Source organism: Nothobranchius furzeri, chromosome 1 (assembly GCF_043380555.1).
Source record: "Nothobranchius furzeri strain GRZ-AD chromosome 1, NfurGRZ-RIMD1, whole genome shotgun sequence".
Taxonomy (NCBI): Eukaryota; Metazoa; Chordata; class Actinopteri; order Cyprinodontiformes; family Nothobranchiidae; genus Nothobranchius; species Nothobranchius furzeri.
The window spans coordinates 43,503,224-43,514,945 of NC_091741.1; the positions used below are offsets into that span (position 1 = coordinate 43,503,224).

The 11,722-nt window shown below is 40.5% G+C and overlaps 1 protein-coding gene and 1 long non-coding RNA gene across 10 annotated transcripts in view; one reads left to right on the plus strand and one right to left on the minus strand.

Moving 5' to 3' along the window:
* The window catches only part of LOC139066219 (zinc finger protein 665-like), a 44,740-nt gene that overhangs the window by 14,778 nt on the left and 18,240 nt on the right, over window positions 1-11,722 (plus strand). The window contains exon 3 of one of the 9 annotated variants that reach the window (XR_011519168.1): window positions 1,420-2,262. The exons of the other annotated variants lie outside the window; for them this stretch is intronic. The gene's annotated coding sequence lies outside the window, so the exon portion shown is untranslated. Of the gene's footprint in view, window positions 1-1,419; window positions 2,263-11,722 lie in introns of those variants that run through there. 9 annotated transcript variants of the gene reach the window in all.
* Window positions 2,303-5,099, minus strand: LOC129162066 (uncharacterized). Its single transcript, XR_011519169.1, has 6 exons — window positions 4,397-5,099; window positions 3,613-3,723; window positions 3,081-3,143; window positions 2,943-3,008; window positions 2,734-2,872; window positions 2,303-2,663 (listed from the first exon to the last, which is right to left on the minus strand). It is a non-coding gene; the product is annotated as an uncharacterized lncRNA (long non-coding RNA).

The window sequence follows — 11,722 nt, forward strand, 5'->3', positions numbered from 1 at the left end:
TTTTACCTTGTACAGCACTTTGGTTTAGCTTTGCTGCTGTAAATGCTCTCTGTAAGTAAAATTGACCTTGACCAAAGCTGCATTATTGGTTCTGGAAAGGTGAAATCTAAGCCCCGCCCCTATTTAAAGTGGGGTTTTCACGTTTTTACATAGATAGCTTATTTTACTCCTCTCTCAAATCATCTACCTTCTCTGTCCAGAATGTGGACTTTGTCATCTTCAAAGGTGTCCCTTGTCCTTCAGGTGAAGGTGGACTGCAGAGTTTTGACCTGAAGAGGTGGCTCTCCTGTGTTGTGTTATGTTCTTGTGTAATTGTTGTTTAGTTTCTCTAATGTAAACATCTGGACAGTGCTCCTACACTGGACTGCATAAACAACCCCACTGAGCTTCTGTTTGGGTGTTTTGTCTTCTGGATGGACCAGGTTCTGTCTGAGGGTGTTGTTGGGTTAAAGTTTACCGGGATGTTGTGTTTGGAGAAGATTCTTCTAAGTTTCTCTGAGACTCCTGCCACGTATGTGATGATGGTGCCTTTGTGTAAAGGGTGTTGTTGTTAGGTTGGTAGCAGAGCTCTCATGTTTAGTGTTAAGTTCAGTGAGATCATGGAATGGGATCAAGAATTTTCTACAGACAGGAAAAAGATCTCAGCTAACATAGCTGTAGATCACACTGGATCTCTGTGGTGCATTTATTTTACATTTATTTTACTACCTCTTACTAGAGCTGTCTTTAGTAAGCACAAAATATCTTTGGTTGTACACCTGTGCAATAGCAATAAAGTATCTTGATTTCTGTTAAATGTACTTCCTGAATGAGTGACCTTTTCAGGCTAAAATAACAAAATGACAAATACAGACAGAAGGACAACTTATTTCTTCTTTTATAATGCGTTGCATCACCACCTGGTATCAGAACAGGACTCAGTATTGGAAGATATTCAAAAATCAAACAACTTGGACTCGGATCAGGGGCAAAAATGTGGTTGTAACATCTCTAGATATAAGTCAGCTTTAAAAACTAAAACTATTATTCATGAACTAACATTAACACTAATGACACTAATTTATTTATTTTTATTATGTTGTTTGAACCCAAGGGTCTCATTATCTGAATTTTCTAACTTATTGTTTTGCTCTATAAGTGCCCCTTTTTTTTACTTTGAGCACCCGCCCCATCAAAGGTCTCTGCACGGCCCTGATGGGATGAATATATCAAAGCATATAAATAATTTATGTGGAAATCATGAATAAACACTGCATTCTGTGTAGTCCTCCTATAATCATGGTTGTTTTCATAGTTTCTGTTTATTGTTGGTTTAGCCCAAATTTTGACTAGATGTAAGCCTGATCTGTGTCAAAATTGATTAATATGCAAGAGTACTTTTTATATTAGTATAATTTTTTTTATTCTAATACAATTTAGAGTTCAGTGATAGAGGAATCCTCTGAGGAAGAGTTTGAACCTTCTATTGCATCCTCAAGACGTGGTGCAAAAAGGAGATGCCCACCATCATCTCAAAGCCGTGGTGCATTCAGAGGCCGCGGTGCATCCAGAGGCTGAAGAAGTGTGAGACACTCAGCTGTGGACCTTGGAGATGAAGATCTCTCTCGAGTTCGGAATCTTTGTTCCGAGCGAGTAGACTTTGAACGTGTAAGCATAACAAAATTACACTAAATTATCCTAAAAACTGTTGCTGTAGCATCTCTTTCCACTTTTGTAGCAACACATACAGAACCTGAACCCTCAGCAGGCTATTGACATCCTTACCATGGTGCTGGACAGAGACCCTGGTGTTCTCTTTGATGTACTTGCCCTCTCTCGTCCAAATGCCACAACACCTCCAACACCCAATCAACCTTCATGGTGTGTATGCTCCCACTGCAGAGATATGCCAACTGATTTGGAAAAGAAATGCTGCCAACAGCCTCCCCAGACATGTATTTCAACTGTACCACACATGGAGGAGTTTATTCTGCAAAATTCCCTGACCCCAATGGTAACTACACTGGTTTTATTCCAAGACGATTGTAAATAAATGTATATATTTGATATTTTACATAAGTTTGTTTTTAGATATTTTTGTTTGATGCTCTAATAAAGTGGTCTAAAGCATAACTTTGTTTTGTATTTGTAAAAATACCATAAATTTTAAAACTCCTGCACAACAACAAAAAATTATGTCTACCTCCAACATTTTACATAAATTTTTAAATTATTAGTCCTTTTTTCCCCAAAATATATCTTTATTTTCAAAAAAAAAAAAAAAGAAGAAAAACACAGGAAACAAAAATAAAGAATGTTTTGGGTTTTCTCTTGCCTCCCCCAACACCTATGTCTGTGGCAAAGTTTACCTGTAAATAAAAAATAAACTCAATTGGCAATGGACTATTGTGTGGAAGATGTAAGGCAGATAATGTTTTATTTTACCATCACCGCAAATCCGTAGGTGTTGTAGAAGTTCCTCTGTTGATGGTGCAGGAACTCCGGACAGCAAACCATAACGCCTTGGATCCTCAGGCCTTAGCTTGTAGCGTCGAGGAAGACCTTTCTTGCTTGTCAAACGTCGGTCAGTTGCTTCTGGGATATTACAGTCATGAACTGTTTCCTCTATGTTAATTTCTTGCAGAGTCTCAAGTTGTAATGTTTTTTGTAATGCTGCTCCAGTCCTGTGAACAAAAGCTTTTTATTAACTATGCGCTATTGCAGTTTTATAGAATGTTAAACGAAAGGAATTACCTTATGTGTATATAAGGTGTGTAGTCCTCATCACCGCTGTCATCAGTACCGCTGTCCATCTCGATGGTTTCGTCCTCCTCTGAAGACGAATCAACTTCTGGTTCTCTGTTTGGTGACCATGTGTCATCTGATGACTATCCTGAATATACACAATATGAAGTTTTTAGTATGGAAAATTCGACACATTTTATTAACATCTGAATACTTACACAGAGTTTTGAATATTGTTGAACTCTTCCTTGTCAATGTTTGCTTCAATTCCCACACAAGATAACCTAAAAAAGTAATTATTGTTTACTTTTCCTGACAAATGTGACAGCCAAATACAGATACAACCTTGTACTTACATTTGTGAAGATCCTTCTTTTTTAGTTTCACCTTGTTCCATCACCTCCTCCAAATTATCATCCCTATGAAAATAAAATACAAGCACAAGAATATGATTAGAATCAATACATATTTTGTCATTTTGAAGGTAATAGACCTCGTCTATTGGCCGTCATCATCACCCTCTCCTTATTTTTCTCACTCTACTTATTACGCATTTCTCTGTATCCACTGAATTCCTTCTTTACAAATAATTTCCTGTCTCTCTCTTTACATTTTAAAAACACAATTGTGTTATTTTTTTCTTATAAACTTTGAAATAAAAATATAATTTTTTAAAATATGTTTAATTTTGTTGTTGTGAAGTGCCTCAAGAGTTTTATCTTGAGAGGCGCTATATAAAATGTAGTTTTACTATTTATTTCTATATATTTTTTATAGTCATTCATTATCCCATTTCTAGAATTTTTTCAAAATAATCCACCACTAACCTAAAACAAACAGAGGCAAAATTATAATATTCCTGGTAGAGGTTTTTACGCAGCTATTTACCTTTCAGATGATTCTCCATGAATGCTAGACAGAGCTGGCACTGGTGTTGGAGAAATACACAGTTGGCGTTTCAATGGTGTAGATGTTGATGCTTCATATTTGGACTGATGACTGTAAAAATCAAAGCCCAAAAAGTAGTGATCACAAGCTAAACAAGTCTCCCCAGCCTTCACAGATTTTTGCACGAGCTGATTATCATTCCTTTTATTTTAATATGGAGTTTTCACGTTGGTAAGACCACAAACTCAGACAGTAATCTGTACACGTGGCCCACCCAGGTTAGCACAATAAGTCTTTCAGTGCTAATGGAAACCTAAGGTTTTGGATACGTTCCTGATCAATCACACCTAATTCTAACTGCTGAATCATCTCCTCAGACTTCTACAAGTGCTACATGAGCTGCTGATTACTCATTTTAATCAAACACGCAGCTCAGGAAAGTGTAAACACCTAATTCAGCTTTCAAGATGCTAACTGAACCCCGCTAACGGGGAAGTTATAAACAAGAGCTTAAAACAATATACTGATGTGGCCTATAGTTAAACGCCACACTAATAATTAGCTCCCATATTAAAAAAAACTAAAATCCCCTTTCGTTACTCAAACTTCTTCCAAATATAGCATAAATAGTTCGACTAGCATCGATTCATGTCGACTTAGCATTCAAGCTAATGCTGCATTAGCCAATAGGACACCAAGCATACAAAGCTTGTTTGCTCTATTACTTCTTTCAGTGAAAGAAAGATTATCAGTAAATTTATCCGAAAAACAATAAATAACTTACCTGTCTAAAAGATACTTTGCCAACTCTTCATCCGTTTTCAGGCCGTGTAGATCACGAAAATCTCTCCATCGTGTGTAAAACAATCTCCAATGTAAATTCTACACGACTGTCTTAAACGTCTTACAGCCACTTTTGAAGAAGGGCTTTTAAACTTTTTAAATGTTTTTTGAGATGTGGAAGGCAGTCGAGGAATCTGTAATTTGGGGTTTTGTTGCTCCATGTTTCTCTGCAGTAAGCCGAGTGAGGCGCGTGACACTGTTGTGCACCTGAGACCTGCTCGTGCTTGATGATTGACAGCTGCCCCCTGATGGAAACGCAGCGCTATTGGTCAACGCGTTAGGCTTGCAGAAATATTGGCTGAGCTCTACAGGGCAGGGGAGGGACTTAGGAGAAAATTGAAATATTAAAGATTATTTACTTTTTTTAATAAAATTGGGTCAGATGGTCAAAATCAAACATTTTTAAAGTTATTCTACATTTAAATGTTGCAGACTGTGCCTTTAAAGACTGTCCAAAAATTAAATTGTTTCTCTGAGTAATTAACCATAGAATTAGATGGAAATTAATAACATGATTGTTTCCCATCTAAACAGCCCTAGTCACAGACAATTCAAGGGTGGGGAAGATTTTCTTCTAGTTACACAGCATGTAACATCGGTATATTATACAGCTAATGCTTCAATTTTTTAAATCTCAACCAAAATATGAAGTAATGTGTTTGTACCCTGGAGTCCGTGGTGAAGTGATTACTCTCAAAATGTTCACTGCACAAGCGGGAGAATGAATTGGGAGTCCAGCACTCTCTTCTTTGGTTGCTCACCCAAAGGTCAAGCCTCTCTGGATCACCTAGAGCAGGGATTCCCAAAGTGTGGTGCGCGCACCCCCGGGGGTGCGCGAGCTGCCGCTAGGGGGTGCGCGAGGTGAAAAGTGTAATGGCTGCGGAGCTCAGAGAAGTCTGTCATATGTCACCATTATTGTAGAAACTCATTTGTGGGTGGGCCTAAGAAAACGTAAGTGGGCACAATAAATATAATTGAAAACAAGTATATTTTTGCGCGCACATGTGTGTCCTCCACATGTGCCCTTGCTTCATAATAACAATGCGCCGAGCTTCAGCACTCTGGCCTGCGCACGCCGATATGTTCCGTCGCGCGCGCGTGTCCTCCATGTGGCCTAGCTTCATAATAACAATGCGCCGAGCTTCAGCACTCTGGCCTGCGCACGCCGATATGTTCCGTATTTGATCATTTTTAACGGTGTTGGAGGAATCTGAAGGTGGTGAGTCATTCTGGCAGATTGTAATTAACACCTGTCTCATGCAGGTGTTCTGACATTGTAAACCTCACACACAGAACATTGTGGATGTAACAAAATAAATCAAGAAATGATTCCCATTCAGGCTATTAACAGCGTGCCGGAGATCTGAAGTTCAGAGTGCGTCTGTCAGAGGTCAGACACGTGCCAGCGGAACCACGGCTCACGGGTGCACAAGTGAGCACATCTGGGCTGGGCAGAAGTCATTTTACAACATTGGTTTTAATAGCGCCAATAACGAGGCGCGGTGACTGGAGCGGCTCATGGAGCTGTGCCGCGCGCGCGCGCGCACACACACACACACACACACGCAGATTCAATAAGAGCGCACGCTGCGCAAACTCCGGCACCCCAGAAATGAGTGCTGCCTCCTCTGTGATAAAAACTTTTAAGAGGTTTTATAACATTTTTCATTCCAGGTCAAATTAAGATATTAGCTTCTATTTTGGGATGACGTATTAAAGTCGGGTCCGCTCCAGCAGTGACTCCGAACCTGACTACAATCCCTGTTGCAGCATTTGTTGTTCCAGTCCGCGTGGCAGCGGATCGCAGATCCAGCCACACCATAAAACAGCAATAAGTCGGTCTGAGGCAAAAGTGAACCTCATGGCTTTTCCATATTTTCCCCTATAGACATTTGATTACGCACAAGTAGGTGACCAGTTCAGGTTTACGCAGAGCAGAAGGAAGGAGAGCGCTCTGGCCGCACAGGTTAAACGTTCCTACTTTAAGAAAACCGTTAAATTGCATTGTTTATGTGCTACCTGGGCACTCTAAATATTTATTTAAAATGAAATCAAAGGAAATCGTAATGGTATTGAATGTTTATTAATTGCTATTTAAAAAATGAAAGTGATGGGGAAAAAGGTCGATCATATTTTTTTAACCCTGTCTGTTTAGCTTGACGTCTGATATATATATATATATATATATATATATATATATATATATATATATATATATATATATATATATATATATATATATGCCCTGATGTGGGGGCTGGGGGGTGCGTCGACATGGTCGGGACATAGAAGGGGGTGCGCGGCTAAATAAGTTTGGGAACCACTGACCTAGAGGAAAACTTCATACTGTTGGGGTTATTAGGAGCGAACAATTAGTAAGCTTCAACTTACTTTTGGATTCTTCAATAAATTCTGTAAATATGAGAATATTTACTGATTTATTAATTAATTAAGATATTCTTAGACATCTCCGGGGCACCACCCCGTTCTACCGGGGAAAAATTGAATCCAAAACTCTTATCAGTCTTTCTTGAAGTTCGTAGAATCCTTGGAGCAGAGACTTCTCTTCGACACAACAAAGCTACTGGACACAAAAATCTGAATTTTATAACATTTAATTAAACAATTTGTTAAATGAATAAACAATGAAATAAATGAATGATAACCATGTGATATGATTGAAGATGGATGTGTTTGCGTGTGATGGAGGATGTATGAATGGGGTCCTTTGTTCTCACAAAGGAGTAGAGTTTGTGTGTGTGTGTGTGTGTGTGTGTGCGTGTGTGTGTGTGCGTGTGTATGGATTCAAAATGGAGTCTTGAATACAAGATGGCTGACCCCTTTGTCTGGCTAAAGTGTGGGTGGCAACTTGCACTTTAACTTCCAAAGCACTTAGAATCAGTAGTAACTTAACCTTAAAATCACTCAAAACACTTCAAAATGATCATGAAGCTTCACCAAAGATTAATCACGAATTAATATCTTTTAGTTTAACCACTTGGCCATAGTAGGAAACATTTAAAGATACCAAACAATGATTAATAAGCAGTTTATTCTTTCAAAATGACCCGACGGACGTGTTTGGGAACGAAAGAGGAAAACACGAAGCTACTTTTAAGCAATAGACGCGGTTTTATTGCTTATTCTGGACTATAGAGGAAACGGGAGAAGGAAAGAATGAGAGAAAGAGATGAGTTTCTGATCACCAGAAGAGCGAGGCGTCCCTCCCTCTTTTGATTTGACGGTTCTCCGTGTTTCTCCGCAGTTTGGCGTCGTCCGTCGGTTTGATGCTTTCTCCGTTGTTTGGCGTTCTCCGTGAGTGTTTCTCCACGGGCTGGACACAAAGAGAACAAAGTTTCTTTTGTGCTGAGTTTGACAACTTACAGCGTCTCTGAGAGCTGGATGGAGTTGCTGCTTTCCTCCGCAGTTCTGTGTCCTCAAACATCAGCTGGAGGGGAGCAGAAACGAGCAGATCTGATGGGCTTGCAGTTTAGTTTTTTCCAGCGGTCCCGTGGGCTCAACTTGGGCACTTAGAGCTTCCGCGTGCTCAAAGGAGTCGGAGCGTTCGACAAGCGTGTCCTTACCACCAGGTATCCTGGGCAAAAGAACGAGGTTCCTTTGTCTTCCCTGATGATTTATAGTCTTAGTTTGCGGGAAAAGTTCCATGGCCTCCCGCACATGTGCAGAACGTGTTTCTGGTATTAGGCGGTGATGTCATCACAATGCTTCCGTGTGCAAAGCATTATGGGAAATGAAGTTTCTTGGCGCTGATGTGATTATTTGCTTTTCAGAGCAATTTAAGCACAGTCATTTTGGAGAAAATCACTGCATAGTAATTTCCTCATGAGGTCAGACCCTCAACAATACAAAGAACTAATTAAGCATATGGCTTTAAAATACTTACCGGAAATTACTGACTCGAGCATACTGCAATATAAGCCTCACCCCAAAAAAAGCGAGCGAGTTTATCTGATGGCATACAGACTTCTAACATCAAGCACTATCTACCAACTCACCGAGCTGCAGTATATCTGCGGTCAGGTCAGGCTTGGGGAGAAAATATGACACGTCTTTAAATAAAGTAAAAATTTCTAGTGCAGAGAGGAGACAACCCATAGAAGCACTGATTTGATCTCATTTCAGAGAAAAATAGAACAGGAAAGATGCACCGAATAAATAAAATTACTAACAAACTCAGGAATCTGTTGCTTCACTGTTCTGGTGCTGAAAATATCACTAATGCGGATCAAAGGAGATACACAGATGAATGCACCTCTTATTTATTATATGGAGTCTACATTTACTGCAGCTGGCAGAAGCAGACACTTTTTCTATTGATACACGGAATTTACAGAATCATTTTGAATTTAAATGGGGGAAGACTGCAGGAGGGAGCAGTAAAATACAGGGGGTCCCCAGCAAAAACAAGAAACTACGAGTCTGATGAAACTTGCTGGTGTTCTTTCAGTAGGCCCAGTGGCTGTGCTTGGTCAATGTTATCGAGCTCAGTCCGGCTCGGCTGTGAACGAGCCGAGGCTTAAGAAGAAGTGTTATTTTCCCACTTCAGAAGAAGCTTCCGTGTTTTTACGCTTTCTCAGAGACATGTCATGTCGCTAAGTTGTTAGCGTCGCACGCTAACACGTCAATAGTGTAGCGTAGCCTGCTGGAGGTTCTAAGGGTTCAGATGAAACACCCGATCTCTCAGGCTGCTTACACATCGATATTAAGTTGTCGCTGTTGCGCTCACGCCGTAATACAGTATTAGATGCGGTTAAAGTCAGACATGAAAAACTAAATTTTACATGAAGAAGTGATGATTAGCCTGGTGGGGGGAGGGAAACCTGGCCTAGTAAGCACTGGAGGAAACCCTGTCTAGATCGTCAACACTCGTTTATCTTAATGCTACTGAAACATGTAAACCAAAAGGCATTATATCCACTGCTACCTTTCTAATTTTAAACTCAGTAACTTCACCTTGCCCGGCCTGCTCCTCCTTGCTGGCCGCCGGCTGTGATCACAAGCGACAACATAGTAGTTCCCGCTGCTTCTTCGGTAAACAGCGCCAACAAAAACAAAGGAACTTGGGATCTTGTCGGCGTGGCGGTGGGATTTAAGGGAAACGCTGTATGCCCTATAGACTTCTCACCGAGCTGCAGTATTTCTCCGGTCACATCTGTCTCCGAGTCCGAGAGCTCCACGAGCGGTCAGCCCGTGCAGAAGCTAGCCGCCGCATCGGTCAGGCTGCCCGGCCTGATCGCTGGGGAGTACCGGATGGAACAATGGAACACAGAAGTGTCCCTCCAAGTTCTCCGTCATATTTCAACCCATTTTTATCTTTAATGCACTGGGTTTTACCCTTTTACCCATTGAAATATGCCCTATTAATTATTTTACCGTATTTTACATTTAAATTTCATGGTTAAACAGTACATGCTACATGTTAAACTGATAGTTAGCTAGCTACTTCGGTAAACTCAGCTAGTTTAAAGGCGGCAGTAACATAAAATACAAATATAGATTTTAACTTACCGAAAAAAATGAAGTGGAGACTCCTTGGACGCTCTATTAGTGCAATTAATACCACAGCAAGTCATTTTGTCCAACAATTGCACCAATAATATCCAAAACAGAATTCACAAGCACAGAGACTCAAAATCCCGAAACAGTTTCCAGGAGAGACCGAGGCTGTACTGAGGCCTTTCCACGGAGCTAGCTCTGTGGTCACGTGGGTCTGAGGCGGAGGTCACGTGTGTCGGATGCTCATTAATTATACAGAATTTTAGGCTTTCAATTCACTTAAACAGAAGAGTGAGAAAAAAATTCATCCCCCTCAGAGTTGTCATGAGTATAAACTAGATAATTTAGACAAAAACATGTTTTGGTACCAGGCTGTAAACATGTTTATTTCTGCTGGGAAAATGGCATTTTTAACATGGGAGTCAATGAGGATTTGCTCGCTTCTGGCACCAGCCCCCAGCGGATGAGGGTGGAACTGCAATTTCTCTTACTTCCGGGATGGGACCATTTTTAGAGCCGCATTGTGGGGACTTGAGCTTGGTTAACCTCCAGACACGCCCACCTGCAGAGGGAAAACTCAAGAGAAAGGGAGTGACAGCAGGAATACACCTCAGACCGTGACACACGTGTTTTCAGCCACATTTTCACATGACACACTAGGGCTGGGGGTAAACGATTATTTTTAAAACGATTATTCTGACGATTATTTTATCGAATAGTCGACTATTCTAATGACTATTTAGACAATTAATCTAATGATTATTTTTCTATTGCACAGTTAAGAAAAACCAAAAAAACTCTAATAAATTCCTAAAAAAAATTGATAAATTGTTACTGTAAGAGAATAAACACTACAGGCCTTCCATTTTGTAAAACACTGCTTTTATTGTGTTGCGGTTGGTTATGTTCTGGTGACGTATAGAACTTGGGAGTGCAGGCTGCTGCCTGAGAGGTGGTTGGAGACGGACTGTCTCCATGCTGCTTGTTTTGGTCAGTAATGTGCGTGAGGCGAGTGGTGTTACGAACCTTCCTGGGGAGTTTGGCTCGTGTGCAAAAAGGAAGGGACAATAACGGGATTTAAAAGTTAAAATGATGATCAGGTTTATTTACAACTACAAAAAAACATAAATCTTTCCATCCACAGGTTGGGAATAATAAAACTAATTCTGCCTGTGGGGAATTAAAACAAAAGTACAAATAAGTAGGGATGTCCCACTGGGCAAAGATTACAGGGTTCTGGACCAAAATAAGAATCTCCAAAGGTCCAACTCTAAACTTGGTGGTAAAACCAAACTCAAGGTGATATTTTAAACTAAACCGAAAACCTACAACACTCTAAATGTAATAAAAGGGAGATCTACGCCACAAAAAAAGATGAACTCTAAACCAAAACGTAACAGCTTATCCAAACGCAAGAAGCTGTTAGCGAAAATGCTAACAGTAGCTTTACCAACGTTTAGTTCAAGTTGCCAAGTTTAAATAAACCAAAAATACCCAGCAGCAAACGGACCAGCACGGAGGAGAGACTGCTACCACCAAAACGGCTCTCCTAATGTCTGAAAGAAGCTCCTTTATGAAGGGAGAAACGCTCCCGGTGATTTTCTACATCTGCGATAGAGACGGAGCAGCGCATCTGACTCCGGAAGTTGTTGTCCGTTGCCGGGAGACGAAGGCGGGCAAAACAGGAAAGGAATCTAGTAGCGGACGGACATTATTCCGGGTCTTCGGTATTTGGCGGAGATGTTAGTGA